Below are 22,523 nucleotides of genomic sequence, written 5' to 3'. Positions count from 1 at the left end.
TTAAACACATAACTGGTGATCTGTGTATGCTGGGATAGTCACCAGGCCCTCGAGCAAGGCTTAAAACCCCCCATTAGATTGTGGAGGAACACACAGATGCCTCTTCTATTGTCTTCCAAAGTGTCCTCCCTAAGACTAATCTTCTAATGCAACCTAGAGTCCTGTGAGAGCCCCATGGCTATCTAGAATACAGACCTTATGGAGGAGGGATGGTGATTATCAGTCACTTCCTGCCTATGCCACAGAACTTCCGTGTAGCCTTGAGCAAGTCACTTCAATGCAGGTCCTGAAGTTATTTAGGCTCCGAACATCCATTGACATCAATGGACGTTAAGATCCTACATACCTACGGGCATCCAAGCCATAGGGCTTCTCTTCATTGCAGAGTTAACGTGAGTTTTAACTGGCGTGTGGCCCTGATCTTGAACCCACACAAAGAAATCTCTTGACTCAAGTGCGGAGGTGTTTTTAATGAGGGTTGGCTGCATTTGTTGATAAATGCAAAGTAATGCATATTGGGGAATAAGGTGCCACAGGACTCCTCGCCGCTATTGGGGAACAGAATCCCAGCGGGGCATAGAATATGAAGGTGACTAAATTAGTTGTTACCTCTCAAAAGAGAGATCTTGGAGTCATTGTGGACCGTTCTCGGCAAACAGCTACTCAATGTCACAAAAGCAAACAAGGTTAGGACTCATTCTCTATTCCTTTTTTAATAAGGCAGAAAATATCTTATTGCCTCTGTATACATCCATACTGCACGCAGATGTGGTGGCCTCCTGTGAGATATTTTGGTGTTGGGGTGGGTTTGGAAAATGGCAACGAAAATGATGAGAGGTATGGGACAGTTGCTGTATGAGGAGAGATTAATAAGATGGGAACTTCTCAGCTTGGAAAGGAGATGATGAAGTGGGGATATGATGGAGGCCTATAAAATCATGACTTGTGTTATGGGGAGGAGTAAATAACTCTTCTTTATTCACTTTTTTCACACAAGAACTACAGGTCACCAAATGAAATTAATAGGTAGCAGATTAAAAACAAACAAAATGAAGTATTTCTTCAAGAAGCGCACAGTCAACCTGTGGAACTCCTTGCCAGAGGATGTTGTGAAGTACAAGTATAAGCACTAGATAAATTCATGGCTAATAGGTCCATCCATGGCTATTAGCCATGTCCCTAGCTGATGTTTGTCAGAAGCTGGGAATGGCTGACAGGGGAGAGATCATTTGATGGTTCCCTGTTTGGTTTACTCCCTCTGGGGCACCTGGCATTGGCCGCTGTTGGAAGACAGGGCACTGGGCTAGCTGGACCTTTGGGCTGACCCAGTCTGGCTGCTCTTCCGTTCTCATGTTAGGCTAACGATTGAATTAGCACAGCTCATCAGCTACTAACACAACCCTTCTAGGTAGCTCAAGTATTTATGTGGCTGCTGTCACTTGAGCTGGGTTAACATGAGAGGAGTTCATTCGAATTAACTCCTCGATGAAGGCATGCCCGCAGTCTCTCGGTGCTCCGCTGTAAAATAGGGATAGCCTTTCCCTCGCTCCCGGGGCACTGTGTGTATCAGCAGTTTTGTGAGGTACTCAGGGTATGTCTACACTACAAAGTTAATTCGAACTAACAGCCGTTAGTTCGAATTAACTTTGATAGGCGCTACACATATAAACCGCTAGTTCGGAGCGCTTAATTCGAACTAGGAAAACCTCATAGCTGCCAGCCTGGCCACCCAGGAGCAGGTTTGCATGAAAATCAAGGTGGTCCACTGAGACCCCCGACCCTGAGCCCTGAGCTTAGAATGGCCTTACTGGGTCAGACCAAAGGTCCATCTAGCCCAGTAGCCTGTCTACCGACAGCGGCCAACACTAGGTACCCTGGAGGGGATGGACCAAAGACAATGACCAAGCCATTTGTCTTGTGCCATCCATCTCCAGCCTTCCACAAACAGAGGCCAGGGACACCATTTCTACCCCCTGGATAATACCACTCCATGGACCCAACCTCCATGACTTTATCTCACTTCTCTTTAACCTCTGTTCTAGTTCTAGCCTTCACAGCCTCCTGCAGCAAGGAGTTCCACAGGTTGACTATTTGCTTTGTGAAGAAGAACTTTCTGTTATTAGTTTGAAGCCTGCTACCCATTCATTTCATTTGGTGTCCTCAAGTTCTTCATTAGTTCCCATAATAGAAGGACTATTCTTTATGCATCCTCTCCACACCACTCATGCTTTTATAGACCTCTATCATATCCCCCCTCAGTCTCCTCTTTTCTAAGCTGAGAAGTCCCAGTCTCTTTAGCCTCTCTTCATATGGGACCTGTTCCAAACCCCTCATCATTTTAGTTGCCCTCCCCTCTCCCACCTCCTTTTCCCAGTCTCCCCGAGTTTTGTTCAATAAAGAGAGTTTCTATTTTTGAACACACATGTCCTTTATTTTCTACATCAGGAAGGGGGGCTAGGGAGGGGTAAGTGGAAGGAGGTGAGGGAGGAATGGGGTACGAGACCCCGATGGGGAGGACTGGGTGGCTCTGTGGGCTCCTCGGGGTGGAAACTCTCCTCAGCCCCCCAATTGACCCCTCTCCCCAGATGGCAGCCTGCAGCAAGTGCAGCTGGGCTGATGGCCGAGTGCTGTGATGTGCCGAGTGTGGGCACTCAGGGCACTCCAAGCCGGGACTGCTTTGCTGTCCCTCATCGAGTTAGACAAGCAAGCGGGGAACCCCTGAGAACTGTCTGTCCGGGGTGGGGGTCAGGTCCCTTTAAGCGCAGCCCTCGGCTAGCCTGAGACAGCATCTCCACGCTCTAAGTCCTCCTCTGATGCCCTGCCGGCACTGCTTCCGGCCATCCTTAACCCCGGTTCAGGGTCCACTCAATGTGGACATGCTAGTTCGAATTAGCAAAACGCTAATTCGAACTAGTTTTTAGGTCTAGATGCACTAGTTCGAATTAGCTTAGTTCAAATTAACTAATTCGTATTAAGTTAGTTCGAATTAGTGCTGTAGTGTAGACATGCCCTCTGGCTACGTCTAGACTGGCCCCTTCGTCGGAAGAGGCATGCTAATTTCTAACTTTGGAATAGGGAAATCTGTGGGGGATTTAGGAAAAGCCTACGTGAAAGGAATAAGAGATCCTCCGGAAAAGGGCTTTATTCCGGAGGATCGCGCCAGTCTGGACGCTCTTTTCCGGCTTTTCCCCAAGCCGGAAAAAAAGCGGCGGCCATGTTTATTTAAATCCCGCAGGGGATATTTAAATCCCCTGCGGATTTCCCTATTCCAAAGTTAGAAATTAGCATGCCTCTTCCGAAGAAGGGGCCAGTCTAGACATAGCCTCAGAGAGGAGAGGTGTTGGATGTGCCCCTAGACAGACCACCCTTCAACCAGGAGACAGCACGTGGCAGGGCTGGATGGGGGGCAATTTGTCATGAGAGCAACGATTGAGGCCCATTGTAACTACCCGGGACAGCTGTTGCATGTTCCAAAAGATCTTTGATGTGGTTTGCTATCCTACATGGTGGTGTTACTCTTCCCTCCTCAAACAGATACAGAGGCAAGGGGTATATCATATGCTATTCCTTTAAATATGGCTATGGCCTCATACCAGGCCTGTGATGTACTGGCATATGTCTCATGCCCTCTGCTCGGGCCTGGATTCCCCCCACCTCACTCCAGACCCCACCAGCCCGTCTGCTAACCCCTCCACTGATTCCATTCCCCGTCCGGATGCCCCTGCATGCTCCTTGGGGCGTGTCTCACAAGTCCACCCTTCAGATGCTTAAGGCTTCTGCGAGCTGTCAGGGTCTCCTGCACATTTTTATACCTGACATGATCTTGCAAAAGCAGCCCCCCCCCGCCCCCCGGGAGCTGCTGTAAAAATGCTCGATGCAGGAACGGCTTGGTTTCTGGGCAATAAAACCTGAAGCCATAGAAAAGCAAAGCTCCTGTATAATTACAAAGACAGAGGAGATAGCTTCCATATGTCTGAGTGGGCGGGAGCGGTCCAGAGCCTACATCTGTTCTCTTTGTTCTGTCAGGGAGGAAGAAGAAAGACGGAAGAAAAGGGGAACTCGGGTCTGAAGGAGAAACTGACCTCTTGATAAACCCTGACCAGAACCGATCACTGGCTGTAAGGGTCAAGGTACGGCAACATCTGGCCCTAGGACCAGCACAGCAGAAAAGGCAGCTGATCAATAAACCGTGCTACCAGGCACGACATCGGAGAGATCTGAGAGCCATTCATTAACGAGCTCGTTAAGTGATTGATATGCTTAATTTTCCTGTCACATGTGGACTTCCCTTGTAAACATGTCAATTGAGAAAAGTTCAAGCTTGTCACTCGGATTTATGGCTGGAATAACATGTAGGTGGAAAAGAGCACCGTGTCCCCCGTGGCCCTGTGCTGCTTCCTATAAAATGCCAGGCCAACAAATCCAGGTGCTCGAAGGCCCTTTCTCCTCCCCTCCTACTCCTTTCTTCCCGCAGCTGAGATAACAATAACAGGCCTCCAAACCAGAAACATCCCAGTCTTGGCCCCAGCAACAATTAGCCTATTAATTTGGTCATCTTGATAAAGCCAGGGGCATCGTAGCTTTGGAATGTCTTTGAAGGCTTGTTTTGGACACTAAGACTTCCCCACTTCTGGAGCCCCCCTCCTTAACTAAAGGGTTGGACGTGTTTTAATCCAAGCACTCAGGGCTGGCCTTGTTTTCCTTCAGCATCCTGTAAGAAATTTAGATGCAGATCCTGAATTTCAGCTGGGTCGCATCCTGCCCTCCAGTTGTCGTTTTCATTATGACAGTGTTACCGGATGGTCGGTATGTATTGCTTTCTTCCTCGGGGTACATCTACACAGCAACATTATTTCAAAATAATCTAGTCTGCATCTACACAGCCAGCAGTTATTTTGAAATAACGTTGAAATACTGTTAAGCTGGAGGACTTCTTGCTCCGACTCCTGTAGCCCTCATTGTACAAGGACATAAGAACATAAGAACGGCCGTACTGGGTCAGACCAAAGGTCCATCCAGCCCAGTAGCCTGTCTGCCGACAGTGGCCAGCACCAGGTGCCCCAGAGGGGGTGGACCGAAGACAATGATTAAGCAATTTGTCTTGTGCCATCCATCTCCAGCCTCTGACAGAGGCCAGGGACACCATTTCTATCCCCTAGCTAATAGCCTTTTATGGACCTAACCTCCATGAAATTATCTAGCTTCTCTTTGAACTTTGTTATAGTTCTAGCCTTCACAGCCTCCTCTGGCAAGGAGTTCCACAGGTTTACTATGCGCTGTGTGAAGAAGAACTTTTGCTTATTAGTTTTAAGCCTGCATTAATTTCATTTGGTGTCCTCTAGTTCTTCTATTATGGGAACTAATAAATAACTTTTCTTTATTGGCCCTCTCCACACCACTCATGATTTTATAGACCTCTATCATATCCCCCCTCAGTCTCCTCTTTTCTAAACTGAAAAGTCCCAGTCGCTTTAAGCTCTTCTCATATGAGACCCGTTCCAAACCCCTAATCATTTTAGTTGCCCTTTTCTGAACCCTTTCCAAGGCCAAAATATCTTTTTTTAGGCTACGTCTGCACTGCAGCGCTATTTCGGGGTATCTCTGGTATCCCAAAATAGCTATTCTGTGTCTTTTGAGCCCGCCTGTTCTTTTGAAATACAATGGGCTCGCTATTCCGACGTCCCCGTAATCCTTATTCCATGAGGAATAAGGGACTTTTTAGAATAGGGATTTATTTCAAAACAAGTGCTGGATAGACAACCCCAAATGTCGAAATAAGCTGTTTCGAAATAATGTCTAAATAAGATATGCAATTTGTGTAGCTCAAACTGCATATCTTATTTCGACCAATGGTGCCGTGTAGATGCACCCCTAGTGGCCAACACACAGAAGATAGGGGACAGTTCCAGATAAAAGGTCTTTCACTGATGCTCAATGGGACAGCCGACTTGCAAGGCGGAAGTGGGAGGAGCTCCGTGCCTTCAGAAGGGGCGGAGCTTTGGGAGGAAGGGGCAGGACTAGCTTCCTCCAGGCAGCCTCAGTGCTGCCTGAAGAGCTCTGTGCAGGGTTCTGGCCGTGATTTAAAAGGTCTGGGGTGCCAGCCACCACCACTGACTTTTGAATCCCCAGGCCTTGTTAGCAGGCCTGTGGATGCTGCAAAGTTTTGTGCTTTTAGTTACTAAGCTTCCTAGTTCAATCCCCAGGCTTACTCAAAATGGGAGCCCTTGTGTGAGATCTAAAGACTGATGTGAGAGCAGTTCTCTGTTGCGTTAGGGGCTGGACAAATACACCGTGAGAGACAGTCCAGAGTCCGAAGCTGGAACAATATTAGGTCCCCGTCCTACAGACATTTAAGCATCCGTCCCGTGCTGAGGGGACCAGTGGATCGTGGGAAATTCAACATGTACACAAGCTGTTGTAGCATCTGGGCTTAAGTGGACGATTATTAGAGAGAAATATTTTACCGATAAGCCCAGAGAGGTCATGTCTGGAATTTGGCAGCTGGCAGAATAGGTTGGTCTGGGGGGTTTGTCACTAGTAGGAATGAGGGGCAAAGCAGGGAGAACTGGATGACAAAAATCCGTGGCATATAGCTAGAGCTATGGAGGAAGCTGCTCCTGAAAGTGTTGGCTCTTTTTGGCCGCACACTCGGCAAAAAGGCCCACTCATATCTACCCCAGCACGGTAAAAAAGGGTTATGCTGTAGGATCAATATAGAAAAGGGAAAGAAATTCACCCTGTAGCGGTCTAGTGTTCAGCTCGTGTTCCTCACAAGCCTTATGTCTTTCAGCCAGCGTAAGTCCAACCTTCTGACCAATAAAAACACAGGGAAGAGGTTAGGGTTAAATTGTGCCTTTTTAAAAAAAATTAAGAATCCAATTTTCAGATTGCTCAGGGACCTACTTATCCCTCATGGTTGTTGCAAGAATTGGACTGTATTGCTAAGTAAGCACAAAAAATACAGGTTGAACTTCTCTAGTCGAGCTCCCTCTGGTCTGGAAACATCTGTGGTCCGGCATGATTTTAGTGAGCTAGATGTCCACTTAGCATGGGTGTGGTCAAGTTTCCCGTGGTCCCATAAAGTTTGTCCTGGCTCTCAGTGTTCTGTACGGTTATTTAGCTCTAATTTACCCCACAATGTCTTCTAAGGGCCCAGCAAACAGCAGAAGTGTGGGTGATGCTGCTAGACAATATTGACCTCTCGTGGTCCGGCAAATTCTCTGGTTCGGCACCGGTCTGGTCCCGAGGGCGACGGACTAGAGAGGTTCAAACTGTAACAGTTTCACACCACTACAGAGAAACAAAAGGCCAAGAATATTCTGGCTGCAGCTAAGACAAAGAAACAAATACATAAATAAGAGAAAACAATGATGCCATCATTAAGGAAGGTGTGTTTGTTTGACTATTAGTTTAAGTTTACCTTGCTTTCCCAGTGAATTATTTCTATGAATTATTTCTATTGTGAAATTTAGTTTAAAAATATCTACACACACACACGCACACTATGAGTGTGTGTTTTTCTGTCTCCCTTTAGTGGCAGCTTCCAGCAACTACACAGCTTACTAGCAGTAACCACCTCAGGTAGCTATTTTGCTCAAATGTTTGAAGTCTGTAAGTTTGATGCAGAAAGTCCATGATACCTTCCCACAACTGATCAGTAGATGAGGTCATGGTTTGTTGCAGAAATATGAAATGTTTAATAGTTTTATATATTTCAATGCACGTGTTGAGCTTTAAACAAATATTTGAAATTCAGGATGTTAAGGTTTTGTTTGTTTTGTTTTAAGCTCAAACAGAAAAATTGAGCCAACTACTTTCAAAACGTTGGAGATAATTGTTAGTTTTGATTCCCCCTCACTCCATTGTCATAAGCAAAATGGACAAAAGAAAGACATTCCCACAAAATTATCCTCTCTCCAAAAACAAAAATGAAATCAAAATGAATATTGGGAGGCTTTCATTTTCAACATGTTCAGTAAAAACTTTGTAGGGAACATTTTGAAAAAAAAATAGAAAGAAGTTCTTTTCCAAAACTGTGAAATAAAAATAAAGTCTATTAAATGTTTGGAAGACACGTCCAAGAATTTCTTGTATTTTTTTCAACCTGCTCTCTATAAGTACAAGAACAGAACAGAACAAAACAGCTGTTATTGGATAACAAGGACTAATCACCACTTCCATGTTCAGAAATGACATTTTTGTCATTTTGTCATTTTTGAAGATGTTAGAGATAAGCATCACTGTGGCATGATTTTCCTATACGTCCAGAAGGGAGAAGATTTTTTTTTTAAAACAACTAAACCACACAAAACAGTGGCCTATCCTATCCCTCCACAAACAATGTACGGAATAGTTTCTACGATTCAGGATGGTTGGTGGTAAGACACTGTATTGGGACTCAGGAAATCTAGGTTCAATTTCTGGTTCTTTCATAGGCTCCTTATGTTTGATCTTTAGCAAGTCACTTACTATTCACCAAGCTAGGGATCTGATTCTCCTGCTTGTGTATGCACAATGCTCGTGTACACACACTGGTCGTGTGTGCACACTGCTTGTGTACCCACACTCCAACCGGCACTCATTGAGCTAGTGTGAGTTTGAACAGCAGGGCAGCCAGAGCTGCACTGGTAGCGGATGGGAAGGTTCAACTGGGCCTTTCCGAGTATGTACCCACCTGAATCTAGGGGGTATTCCCTGAGCTGACCCCCTGCTGCTTGGACCAATGTGATCGCGGTTACACTGCTCTATAAAAACACCAGACTAGCCTTGCAAATGTGCTCTTCCTGCGGGGTCGTGCCACGTACCATGCGGTGTCGATACGCCCAAGAGAACACGGACCGCTCCTTGCCTGCTGCTTTCCCGACAGAACCCCCCTGCGGGGAGCAGAGGTGTGTGGCAGGCACTGGAATGCCTGGGGGTGCCCATCTTGTTAGTCTTTAAAGTGTTACATTGTCCTGCATTTTGCTCTTGTTTCCTGACTGCTTGCATGATGCAGCGTCTCTGGGTAATGCGCATATCGATGACTTTACAAGTCGCCCCCCCCTTTGAAATGCACTGTCAGCACACACCGTCAGGGGAGCCTGTCCCAGGCTTGTCCCTGGCTTTCCGAGGGATTCCTTCCACCCAGGCGAGCTGTAAACTGGCAGGAAGCAGATGGCTCCTCAGCAACAGGTCTCGTATTCAGGAAAGGGCCGGGAGTGGGGTGCTGTGAATGCAGGGTGTGATTGGTACAGCTTTGGAAACATGCCAGTGCGCCGTGTGAACGCAATGGCTGTCTCGGCACTGGGGACTCAGCTGGGCATAGCTACAGCTCTCATGGCTAAATCCACGCCCCTGAGAGATGTCGCTGGGCTGAGCTAACCCTCGGGGCAGGCAGTGCTAGGTTGATGGGATTTGTCGGTCGATCTAGCTATCGCTTCTCGGGAGGTGGGTCGTCTGCCCCGCCCATCGGTGTAGGGCATGTCTCTGAAATAGAGATGTTAAATATCGGTTACTTGAATAGTTGAGTAACCTCGTGAATTCTTATTGGTTATTGACTATTCTATAGTCCCCGGGGGCGGGGCCTGCAGCCAGCACGCTCTAGCCTCACTCCCGAGGAGCCCCTGCCATGCCACGCTGCTGCCGCTGTATCAGAGGAAGCAGCGCAAGGTGGGATCTGGTCTGCCAGGGGAGCCTGTTTAAAAACCAGCTCCCCTCATGGACCCAGGGCCGCCCAGAGGATTCAGGGGGCTTGGGGAAAAGCAATTTTGGGGGCCCCTTCCTGGCACCCCCTGTCTCAGACCTCAGACTTCAGACATTCTCATGGGGGCCTCTGCAGGGTCTGGGGCAAATTGCCCCACTTGCCCCCCTGCCCCGGGCGGTCCTGCATGGACCGGCTGCCTGTCGCCCTGAGCTGCTCCCTCTGATAAAGAGGCAGCAGTGTGGGGTGGCAGCAGCCTGTCTAGTGGGGGTCTGAGCTCCTGGACCTGGCGCAAGCCAGAACTGAGCCAGGCTGCCTGCCCGCCTGGCTCCTAACACACGTTAATTACGGAGCCACAGTAGGGGGATGTCCCAGACCCAGAACAAGCCAGAGCAGAGCCGGGCTTCTGGTTAGCTGCTAAAAAATGTACTGGCAAGGTGGAAGAGTGGAATGCATGGAGTCTATAGCATTAACCTAGACACTTTTGTTTATCGGTTAATCGGTTAATCAACTTCACTATTACATCTCTACTCTGAAACACTCTCCCAGCCAGGCTGTAGTTTGAAATGTAGACAGGGCCTGTGTGTGTGTGTGTGTGTGTGTGTGTGTGAGATTCAGTTAACCCCTTGGGTGCTGGGTTGTCGACGGGGAGGTCAGAAGGGTTAGCTGCCCCGGGACTCTGGCCAGAGTCTTGGGCCCTGGATGCACCAAAGGGCTGGCTGAGGGAGGCTAGCCTCAGCCCCACCCCTTCTGCCATAGGCCTTGCTTTTCTGGGGGCCCAGAGCTGCCCCCTTTCTCCCAGGCCTGGCTAAATTGTCCTCAGCTCTGGTTGGGACGTCCTGAGCCCTCGGGAGCTGGGCCAATGAGCTCAATTAGTGATGGACCCACCGGAGTCATGTATCCAGGCTCCATCCCGCTGGAGGGAGAGGTGCCCTCCCCCCTCAGCATGGCCATCGACAGCATTCTGGGGCCCTGAGAAATGTCCAGGGCAGATCCTCCGGCAGCAGGGAGTCATAGAGCACAAGAACGGGCCGGGCCCTCGAGAGGACATCAAGTCCCATCGCCTGCCCTCACGGCAGGGCCCAGCATCATCGGGGTGACCATTGGTTCCATGGGCAACTGAGGAAAGGGGGTAGCTTTCAACCCCACCTGGGGCAGTGAGGTGCCCAATCCCCATGGAAAGCCAGTCGGCGTGAGGTGTGCATTTCCCATCTAGCCTTTGGAAAACCTTCTTTTCAGTTATGTGTCAGCCAGCTGGAGCTTGGGATATTTTTGGGGAGGTGGGGGGAGGGGAGGGAGGTTCCCCCTCTTCCTCCAGGCCCGCAGAGACGGGCTGCAGCGGGTGATGCAGAGGTGGGGGCAGGACTTGGTGCCTTGCGGGGCACAGGAAATCCTCTTTCTTAGCAGCTTGGCTGGTGTATCTTCCTCACAGCTCAAGGTCGCACCGATGGCCCGATTTGGGCTTGGCATGGAATGCCCCTCCCCACCCTCCGGTCCCTATCCGATTGGCAGGAGTTTTCCTCTCTCTGTGTCACCCACTGGGACCATCTGGGGATCTCTCCCATCGTCCCTGGAGAGGCCTGGTGCCTTCGTGGACCTAAGGCCTAGTTTAGCCTCCTAAGGACTGGAATGCTTTAGTCCAGCGGCGGGGAACCTTTTTTGGGGTCAGGGGCCACCGACCCACAGAAAAATCAGCCAGGGGCCACACACAGGTGAAAAGCAAAAAAACAAACAACCCTTCGCTGACATGGCCCCCGACTGAGAAGCAGAAAAACACTCCCCACATTCCCCTCCCACGCCAGAGCCTAGTCTACACAGCGCCAAATTTCGAAATAAAGGGCTATTTCGAACCATCCCTTACTAGTCGTAGAATGAGGTTTACAGGGACGGAGAAATAGCGCATCTGCTGCATTTCAAAATAGCTACCCCGCGTCTTTTGAACGCAGCCGCTATTTCTGGATACCTCTGGTATCCCGAAATAACTTTGCTGTGTAGACATGCCCCTACACAGCTGCTCGCTACTGCAGCCCTTCCCCCTACAAACGCATGTGGTGAACCGAAATCGGACGAATCCCCACTAACTAGCTGGAGAGACGCATTTCTCAGAGCGCGACGGGCAAGGCAAAAGCGCTTTCCCCTCTGAGTTTTTGCTGACCTCGGTTTGGTTCTTAGGACAGGGAAGGCTCACACCTGGCAGGTGATAGCCCATCAAACCTTACATAAGAACATAAGAACGGCTGTACTGGATCAGATCAAAGGTCCATCTAGCCCAGTATCCTGTCTGCCGACAGTGGCCAGTGCCAGGTGCCCTGGAGTGGGTGGACCGAAGACAATAATCAAGCAACTTGTCTCCTGCCATCCTTCTCCAGCCTCTGACAAACAGAGGCCAGGGACACCATTTCTATCCCCTGGCTAATAGCCTCTTATGGACCTAACCTCCAGGAAATTATCTAGCTTCTCTTTAAACTCTGTTATAGTCCTAGCCTTCACAGCCTCCTCTGGCAAGGAGTTCCACAGGTTGACTACGCGCTGTGTGAAGAAGAACTTTCTTTTATTAGTTTTAAACCTGCTACCCATGAACTTCATTTGGTGTCCTCTAGTTCTTCTATTATGGGAACTAATAAATCACTTTTCTTTATCGGCCCTCTCCACACCACTCATGATTTTATAGACCTCTATCATATCCCCCTTCGGTCTCCTCTTTGCTAAACTGAAAACTCCCAGTCGCTTTAACCTCTCTTCATATGGGAGAGATCTTCTTAGTCTTTTTCCTGCTTAAAGCTTGGTATTCATTGAAAGCCAAAGCGCCACGGTCGCCTCCAACCGCTGCCACCGATGTTTGAGCTGAGCATTGTCAAACTCACTCCTCCAGGAACCTACCCCCCCAACAAGCCCCATCACCAACTCCATCCACACGTCTATCCACCTGTCTGAGAAGTCGGAGGCAGTGTTCTGGGAGCTTTGGGGAAACACCTGGCTTTCCCACAGTTGTCAATCCAGCCAGCAAGCCACCTGTAAAAGGCAAGGTGGGAAGAAATCGAGGAAAAGAAAGGACGGGGCTCCACTTTGCCCCATGTTTCTGGAAAAGCGGAGAATTTCATGCTTCGCTACAAGGGGCAGGCTCCTTGGCGTTCTAGCGTGCCAATGATTTGCCATCGGGCTGCGTTAGCCCCAACCGGGTTTGGATTTATTTTCGCGAATGTGACACAATTAAAGCGTAATCATGTCTGTACCTTTCATATCACACCAGGCCACGCGGACACCATGACAAGGATGATGCTAATGGGAAATGATGGGAAATAGTTAATGTGATAAACATTCAGCGCCTATGAATAAAAAGAAACGCGAGGAAAAAGGCTTTTCTGTCTCTTCCAGGTTGCTCATATTGCATCTAGGAGCCCATAGAATCATAGAGCTGGAAAAGACCTTAGAAGGCCATCAAGTCCAGCCCCCTGCTCTAGGCAGGACCAATCCAATTAAATCAACCCATCCAGGTCTTTGTCAAGCCGGGACTTAAACACCTCTGGGGATAGAGACTCCACCACCTCCCTAGGGAACCCATCCCAGTGCTTCACCACCCTCCTAGTGAAATAGTTTTTCCTAATATCCAACCTGGACCTCCCCCACCGCAACTTGAGACCATTGGTCCTTGTTCTGCATCCGTCACTACTGAGAACAGCCTCTCTCCAGCCTCTTTGGAACCTCCCTTCAGGAAGTTGCAGGCTGCTACCAAATCCCCCCTCACTCTTCTCTTCTGAAGACTAAACAGACCCAACTCCCTTTGCCTCTCCTCGTAGGTCATGTGCTCCAGCCCCCTCATCATTTTGGTCGCCCTCCGCTGGACCCTCTCCAATGCATCCACATCCTTCCTGTAACTGGGGGCCCACAAATGGACACAATACTCCAGATGTGGCCTCAGCAGAGCCGAGCAAAGAGGAATAATCACTTCTCTGGATCTGCTGGCAATGCTCCTCTTAATGCAGCCTAGTATGTCATTAGCCTTCTTGGCTTCAAGGGCGCCCTGTTGACTCATATCCAGCTTCTCATCCACTGTCACCAGTGGCAACATCCTTTGCGTTTGTGGTCATAGTATGTCTGCACACAGCTCCTTAATGGAGCTAGGGTTTCCCCCAACCAGACAATATTTTCAGAAGCACCTGTGGGATTTAGGAACCTCTCAAGAAAGGCAAGCAGCCACACGAGTCTGACGTCTCGACAAATGACAGTTTCTCGATAAATGACAAGAACAGTCCCAGAAGAAGAGACCACTATCCCATGACATGTGCCTCTCCGCTCACAATATGCCTAAAATAATACGGACACCTGCACAAATCCCTAGAGCGGTCACGAGAGGGGCTAGAACAGACCCTGCCTCATTGTGCCAGGGATGTTGCATAGAGTTCACAGAAGGGTAAAACAGCTGGACAGGCCGGTAGTTCGGTTTGAACATCAACTCTTGGCTTATCATCTCCTGAGCCTGTTTGAAGGCCGCTTGCCAATAATGACAACTGAGAACTGGGTTTAAAAATGGCAATTACGTTCCATGAAACAAATTCAAAACAGTTTTGTTTTTATTTTTATTTTTTTCAAAAATTCAGACTTTTTGGATGGAAATTCCCCCTCCCCCTGTCGTCGGAGCTCAGAATTGACAGAACTCTCGTGTGGTGAATCATAGAATCATAGAATCATAGAATAATAGGACTGGAAGGGACCTCGAGAGGTCATCGAGTCCAGCCCCCCGCCCTCAAGGCAGGATCAAGCTCCGTCTACACCATCCCTGACAGATGTCTATCTATCCTGTTCTTAAATATCTCCAGAGAGGGAGATTCCACCACCTCCCTTGGCAATTTATTCCAATATTTGACCACCCTGACAGTTAGGAATTTTTTCCTAATGTCCAATCTAAACCTCCCCTGCTGCACTTTAAGCCCATTACTCCTTGTCCTGTCCTCAGAAACCAAGAGGAACAAATTTTCTCCTTCCTCCTTGTGACACCCTTTTAGATATTTGAAAACCGCTATCATGTCCCCCCTTAATCTTCTTTTTTCCAAACTAAACAAGCCCAGTTCATGAAGCCTGGCTTCATAGGTCATGTTCTCTAAACCTTTAATCATTCTTGTCGCTCTTCTCTGTACCCTTTCCAATTTCTCCACATCTTTCTTGAAATGTGGCGCCCAGAACTGGACACAGTACTCCAGCTGAGGCCTAACTAGTGCAGAGTAGAGCGGCAGAATGACTTCACGAGTTTTGCTTTCAACACACCTGTTGATACAACCTAGAATCATATTTGCTTTTTTTGCAACAGCATCACACTGTTGACTCATATTCAACTTGTGGTCCACTATGACCCCTAGATCCCTTTCCGCCATGCTCCTTCCTAGACAGTCGCTTCCCATCTTGTATGTATGGAACTGATTGTTCCTTCCTAAGTGGAGCACTTTGCATTTCTCTTTATTAAACCTCATCCTGTTTACCTCTGACCATTTCTCTAACTTGCTAAGGTCATTTTGAATTATGTCCCTATCCTCCAAAGAAGTCGCAACCCCACCCAGTTTGGTGTCATCTGCAAACTTAATAAGCGTACTCTCTATCCCAATATCTACATCATTGATGAAGATATTGAACAGTACGGGTCCCAAAACAGACCCTTGAGGAACTCCACTTGTTATCCCTTTCCAGCAGGATTTAGAACCATTAACAACAACTCTCTGACTACGGTTATCCAGCCAATTATGCACCCACCTTATCGTGGCCCTATCTAAGCCGCCTCTGCTTTCAACAGACACAATTTGTTGGGGATTTACTCCGTCCCTTTGGATTCAGGCTTGGAAATGCCGAGGAGAGCAAAATTGTGCCTGTGGGCTGATACTATAGACCCAGAATGCAGAAATTTGTAATTCCTAGTTCTTAGATAGCACTTTTCAGCGGTAAATATCAAAGCCCTGGACCAAGATGGTCAGTATTGTCATCCCCGTAGTACAGGTGGGGAAACAGGCATTTACCTGAGTTCACCCAAGAGGTCTGTGGCTGAACTGGAGATACAATTCCGGTCTCTTGAATCATCTTGCAGATGATACCAAACTGGGTGGGGTTGCGACTTCTTTGGAGGATAGGGACATAATTCAAAATGACCTTAGCAAGTTAGAGAAATGGTCAGAGGTAAACAGGATGAGGTTTAATAAAGAGAAATGCAAAGTGCTCCACTTAGGAAGGAACAATCAGTTCCATACATACAAGATGGGAAGCGACTGTCTAGGAAGGAGCATGGCGGAAAGGGATCTAGGGGTCATAGTGGACCACAAGTTGAATATGAGTGAACAGTGTGATGCTGTTGCAAAAAAAGCAAATATGATTCTAGGTTGTATCAACAGGTGTGTTGAAAGCAAAACTCGTGAAGTCATACTGCCGCTCTACTCTGCACTAGTTAGGCCTCAGCTGGAGTACTGTGTCCAGTTCTGGGCACCACATTTCAAGAAAGATGTGGAGAAATTGGAAAGGGTACAAAGAAGAGCAACAAGAATGATTAAAGGTTTAGAGAACATGACCTATGAAGCCAGGCTTCATGAACTGGGCTTGTTTAGTTTGAAAACCGCTATCATGTCCCCCCTTAATCTTCTTTTTTCCAAATATCTAAAAGGGTGTCACAAGGAGGAAGGCGAAAATTTGTTCCTCTTGGTTTCTGAGGACAGGACAAGGAGTAATGGGCTTAAAGTGCAGCAGGGGAGGTTTAGACTGGACATTAGGAAAAAATTCCTAACTGTCAGGGTGGTCAAATATTGGAATAAATTGTCAAGGGAGGTGGTGGAATCTCCCTCTCTGGAGATATTTAAGAACAGGTTAGATAGACATCTGTCAGGGATGGTGTAGACGGAGCTTGATCCTGCCTTGAGGGCGGGGGCCTGGACTCGATGACCTCTAGAGGTCCCTTCCAGTCCTATTATTCTATGATTCTATGATTCTAGTGCAGTGATCTTGAATACTGTGTACAGCTGTGGTCTCCTCACCTCAAAAAAGATATTTTGGCCTTGGAAAGGGTTCAGAGAAGGGCAACTAAAATGATTAGGGGTTTGGAATGGATCCCATATGAGGAGAGGTTAAAGCGACTGGGACTTTTCAGTTTAGAAAAGAGGAGACTGAGGGAGGATATGATAGAGGTCTATAAAATCATGAGTGGTGTGGAGAGGGCGGATAAAGAAAAGTTATTTATTAGTTCCCATAATAGAAGAACTAGAGGACACCAAATGAAATTAATGGGTAGCAGGTTTAAAACTAATAAAAGAAAGTTCTTCTTCCCACAGCGTGTAGTCAACCTGTGGAACTCCTTGCCAGAGGAGGCTGTGAAGGCTAGGACTATAAGAGAGTTTAAAGAGAAGCTAGATAATTTCCTGGAGGTTAGGTCCATAAAAGGCTATTAGCCAGGGGATAAAATGGTGTCCTTGGCCTCTGTTTGTCAGAGGCTGGAGAGGGATGGCAGGAGACAAATCGCTTGATCATTGTCTTCAGTCCACCCTCTCTGGGGCACCTGGTGCTGGCCACTGTCGGTAGACAGGATACTGGGCTAGAAGGAACTTTGGTCTGATCCAGTACGGCCGTTCTTATGTTCTTATCTTGGCATGAGGTTACTTTTCTTCCCTAGATTAGACTCAGGCAAAATGTGGGGGTTTGGACTTGAGACCGAATCAGAGCTAGGATTCAGCCCTACATTTGATGCTGCCCCAATCTGGCAGCTCTTCTCTTGTGATTTCAGTTCCAAGCAGCTGAAATCTTGAGCGCTCAGCTGTTCTTGAGAGAGATTTGGCCTTTGGAGCTGCCGGGCTTGTGAGGTTGGAAAACAGGTCGCTTTTATTTTTGAAAAAGACCAACAATGTGGATTTGGTTCTAAAGAGTCAAATAGGCCTTTTCAGTTTTTGCAGGAGACCTGGGACCAGAGCCATAAACATTGCTCTGAATTGGTCTCTGGCCCAGTGACATGTGAGAGAAGCCGGGTGTGAGGTCTTGCGTTTGTCTCTTCCCCATTCAGTGGCGTCAGAATTAGAACCACCTCAAAAATTCCACCTGCCTCCCCTAATACTCCCTCAGGCTATGTCTACACTATGAGTTTTCTCGGCAAAAAATATGCTAATGAGGGGTTCATTTGCATGAGTCACAATCTCATTTGCCTATTTTCTGCCGATCCATTTTTGCGCTGGGGGTTTTGCGCAAAAACAAGCAGTGTGGACATTTTCTTTTTGCGCAAAAACCCCCTTTTTCACAAGATCGGTATTGATCTTGCAGGAAAAGGGGGTTTTGCGCAAAAATAAAATGTCCACACTGCTTGTTTTTGCGCAAAACCCCCAGCGCAAAAATGGATCGGCAGAAAATATGCAAATGAGATCGTGACTCATGCAAATGAGCCCCTCATTAGCATATTTTTTTGCTGAGAAAACTTGTAGTGTAAACGTAGCCTGTCAGTGAGTGCTCATTTAGTCTCTACTGTTTACTCAGTGCATTGTCTAAGTTATCAGTTTCTCTGATCCTTTTTCGCACTAAGCAACCCTTTGGATCCGAAACTTTGAGATGTGGTAGCAAAACTTTGAAGAAATAAATAACAATTATTTCAGAGAAGAAGGTTCCAGCTGGAACGGTATCTGGTGGTTGAGCATATATCTAACAAAGGATTGTTATTTAAGCAATAACCCTTGAGAAATTGGTCGTTACCAGCATTAAACGACTTAGTCCATTGCCAAGGATGGTTAACGCTCTAATAAACTGGTCATTAACTGCAGTAACAATGAATTTCGAGGGGATTATTGCTATTATAAACCTTAATCAATGGTTTATAACTGCAATAATGTGGTCCTTCCTTTTAATGGTGAGTAGGCCGGTATGAGCAGCCTGCCTAGAAATGTTTTTGCCCTGGCTGACCAGACAAAAAACAGGTGTTAAAATATCATTGAACTCAAAACATCCTGGGACCTTCGCTGGGAAGGGTGATGGGTTGGCCACATCCGTTGCAAGCCGTACTGCAATCATAGAACACTGGAACTGGAAGGGACCTCCACAGGTCATCAAGTCCATCCCCTTGCCCTCCTGGCAGGACCAAGCACCATCTAGATCATCCCAGACAGGTGTCTGTCTAACCTGCTTTTCAATATCTCCAGGGATGGAGGTTCTACAACCTCCCTAGGCAATTTATTCCAGTGTTTGGAGGACTTACAGCTGAGACTGACTTTGAATGGTTCCTATCCACCTGGAAAACCTTCAGGGCCAAAGAGGCGGCATAGACGTCAGGAAACCATGGGCATTCTAGCTCTGTAGCAGATGGTCTGGTTAGCAGGTATTCTCTTTGGAATATCACTGGTGTGCAGGACTGGCTGGAGTTTGAATATTGTTGGGTTCATGTTTGTTAAGGAGTGGTTATGGGTAAAGATTAAGAGAGGAAGAGCCCAGTGATAATGGAGGAGAGAAGGTTAGGGGTGGATACTCTGATGGTGCTGACGTCAACTCCCATTGTCTTTAGTAGGGTCGGGATTTCCTCCTGGTGTTTCAGAAGGGTACATAATGTAGTGGCCAACTGTGGCCAATCTTGTTGATCCCAACAACCATCAATTAATGCCCTGAAGCATGAGTTTTGCCTCTTCCTCAGTTCTTTGTGCTACTCTCATGGAAAGCATCGGACATTGGGAACCACGTCACCTGTCTTTAACCTCTGGAACGCTTTGCTCCTTTTCTGCTGTCTCGGCTCCAATTTGTGCAGGGTCAGGAAAGGAACTTAGATGCCCTCCTGTTTCGTTCACCTGGAATATCCCTTTGCTTAAGGCAAACATGACAGTACAATAAGTGGCAATGGCTTGGTAATGATCTCTCCCTAGAGCTGATTGCAAAATGCAGATTTTTTTTTCAAAGAAGGCCAAAAACCATTTTCCAGACTAATGCCCATAGCTTGGAATATTGTATGCGAAACACTGCCATTTTCATAAATTCAAAAATTTTGAAATTTCAAACATAAAAAACCCCCCACTGTTTGAAAAAGTTTTGCAAAAAAAATATTTTTTTTTTTGGAAAAGTTCTGACCTGCTCGATAATTAGCACCTGTCCGGAGGCTTTCATCTTGAAGGCTCACACAGCTTTCTGCTGACTTGACATCTTCAGGGATTGCTGAGCTGTCCACTGAAGGGCATCCGCCTCTGAGATGGAAGATAGCAGCAGCTGAACCGTATACTTCGGTCGGCATTTGCTGCTTCAACAGCCGCAGACCACCTGGCCGGGCTCACCTTGAGCTCAGTGAATGGAATATTTAGGGAGAGACACTCAGCCACAAAGGGGAATTAGGGGCCCAACTTCTATGGTCTTTCAATAGGACATAGATGCCTAAATCCTCTTTGAAATGCAGATGAGTGGGCTTGAGTCGAGGGTGGGTGACACTCAATAAGACCTGATCCTCCAAGGTGCCAAGTCTCACCACCCAGAATGGGGCCCTGAACCTGGTTCTGCCACTCTGTGTTTGGCGCCTGAGTTTCTATCTGGTCCTTTAGATGTAAGACAGCGTATCCTGGAATCCGAGACCGATCGTGTGCATGGCTGTTTGCTAGGACTTGCCTGACTATTGTGGCTTATGACTTCAGTACTTCTAAGTATTCTGTCCACTGTGACAGGCCCAGGGCAGCTGGCTACACTAGCTGGGTGGAAGGCAGACATACCGGGAACAGGGGGAATGGTTTTCTGTTTCCCGAATAAACTAACAAAACTGGGGCCGTGTAATCAAGGCAGGCAGGCACCTGAGGCTAATTGAGAGCTTTCCTGAAGCAGCAGGCTAAGGGGGGACTTGTAGCCAATTAAGGCCTGCTGGGCTACTTTAAAGGGCTTCCCCTCAGGTAAGGGAGGGGGAAGGAGAAGAGGGAAGGACTGAGAGGAGGAAGTGCCTTGCTGGAGAGCTGAGAAAGGAAAGAGTGTTTGTGCTGGAGCAGGAAAGACTCGCTCAGGCCCCAGGGAGAAAGTTCTAGGGAAGCATTTGGGGAAGTGGCCCAGGGAAAAGGCTGCTGTCTTGGGGCTAGAGCAGGGTGGCTAGGTGTCTTCCCGGGTGGCTCTTCAGGACGGTTTTTGAATTGTCCTCGGTCACCATGTCTTCCTAAATTGTCAAAACGGGTCCCCATCTGGGAAAGATTGGGAATCACTAGGCTAGAGGAAAACCCCACCAGTTGCTGCTGTCGCTGGGCCGGGCCCAGGTTCCCCCCAAAGGAGGGGTTTCCCCCCAACCCTTTAACTTTACCATTGATGAGAATGGCGCAGTGAGCTGGGACTCTGGCCTCCAGAAAAGACAAGAGGCAGGGTGGAGGGTCACAGCGAGTCTCCGAGGCACACAATAGCCACCTAGAAGTGCAGGATCCACAGGGCACGGCCAGAGCTTTGCCCCACCACCTGGCACTGAGGGGTGTTGCCGGAGACAGGACTCCAGGCAGGGTGGATCATAAGAACATAAGAACGGCCGTACTGGGTCAGACCAAAGGTCCATCTAGCCCAGTATCCTGTCTGCCGACAGTGGCCAGCACCAGGTGCCCCAGAGGGAGTGGACCGAAGACAATGATCAAGCGATTTGTCTCCTGCCATCCATCTCCAGCCTCTGACTAACAGAGGCCAGGGACACTAATTCTATCCCCTGGCTAATAGCCTTTTATGGACCTAACCTCCATGAAATTATCTAGCTTCTCTTTAAACTCTCTTATAGTCCTAGCCTTCACAGCTTCCTCTGGCAAGGAGTTCCACAGGTTGACTACATGCTGTGTGAAGAATTTTCTTTTATTAGTTTTAAACCTGCTACTCATTAATTTCATTTGGTGTCCTCTAGTTCTTCTATTATGGGAACTAATAAATAACTTTTCTTTATCGGCCCTCTCCACACCACTCACGATTTTATAGACCTCTATCATATCCCCCCTCGGTCTCCTCTTTTCTAAACTGAAAAGTCCCAGTCGCTTTAACCTCTCCTCATATGGGACCCGTTCCAAACCCCTAATCATTTTAGTTGCCCTTTTCTGAACCCTTTCCAAGGCCAAAATATCTTTTTTGAGGTGAGGAGACCACTTCTGTACACAGTATTCATGTGTACTGGGCGAACCTAGCATGGCCGGTTCTTATGCTCTTCCTTATTTCCTGGGGCTCATTACAGGGCACTGTCCGACAGCTGACCCTGCGTCTCAGTGATGACAAAAGCATTTCCTCTCTATGTGGACAAAGATCCCACAAACCTCACTCAAGCCGCATTCCTACGGACAGTCCAGGCTGTTTTGAGCTGAGCACGGACCATAGGAGCCAATAGTTCATACTGTTCATTGAGATTCTTTCAGATACAATGGTACAGGGTTAAGAGCCCGCTAGCTAGAGAGGGAAACACCTACTATATTATATAGCCTGCTAGATTGCCTGGTCTTCTAGACTAGTCTAGATTTATCTAGCGGCACAGACCATCTTTTTCTCTGTACAGCGCCTTGCGCACTGGGACTCTTGCATGCTACCGTACTGCAAATCAATCAATATTATTGCCTGGCCTGGGTAGGGTATAATCTGTCTCATCATAGATACTTTCTTAGTCTGTTATTATTAACCTTGTTGATTTCTTTGAAGGGTATGTGGCGAGGTACACATTAATTCTCATATCCTTGTCCCATGTACACGTCTCACCGGTGTTCACTGTAAGCTGAGCACTTGGACAGCCGCCCAAGAGAGATTCAAATGCTGCCCAGCTGATTGGCAGAGCGCCCACAGCCACCCGTATGCAGCATGTGTTTCTATTGGTGGTGCACATCTGCACATGCCTCAGTGCACATAACAACATTTATTCCTCACACAGATGGAAAAAATTAAAGGG

This window comes from Pelodiscus sinensis, chromosome 28 (assembly GCF_049634645.1).
Source record: "Pelodiscus sinensis isolate JC-2024 chromosome 28, ASM4963464v1, whole genome shotgun sequence".
Lineage (NCBI taxonomy): Eukaryota > Metazoa > Chordata > Testudines > Trionychidae > Pelodiscus > Pelodiscus sinensis.
This window is presented reverse-complemented; position numbering follows the sequence as displayed.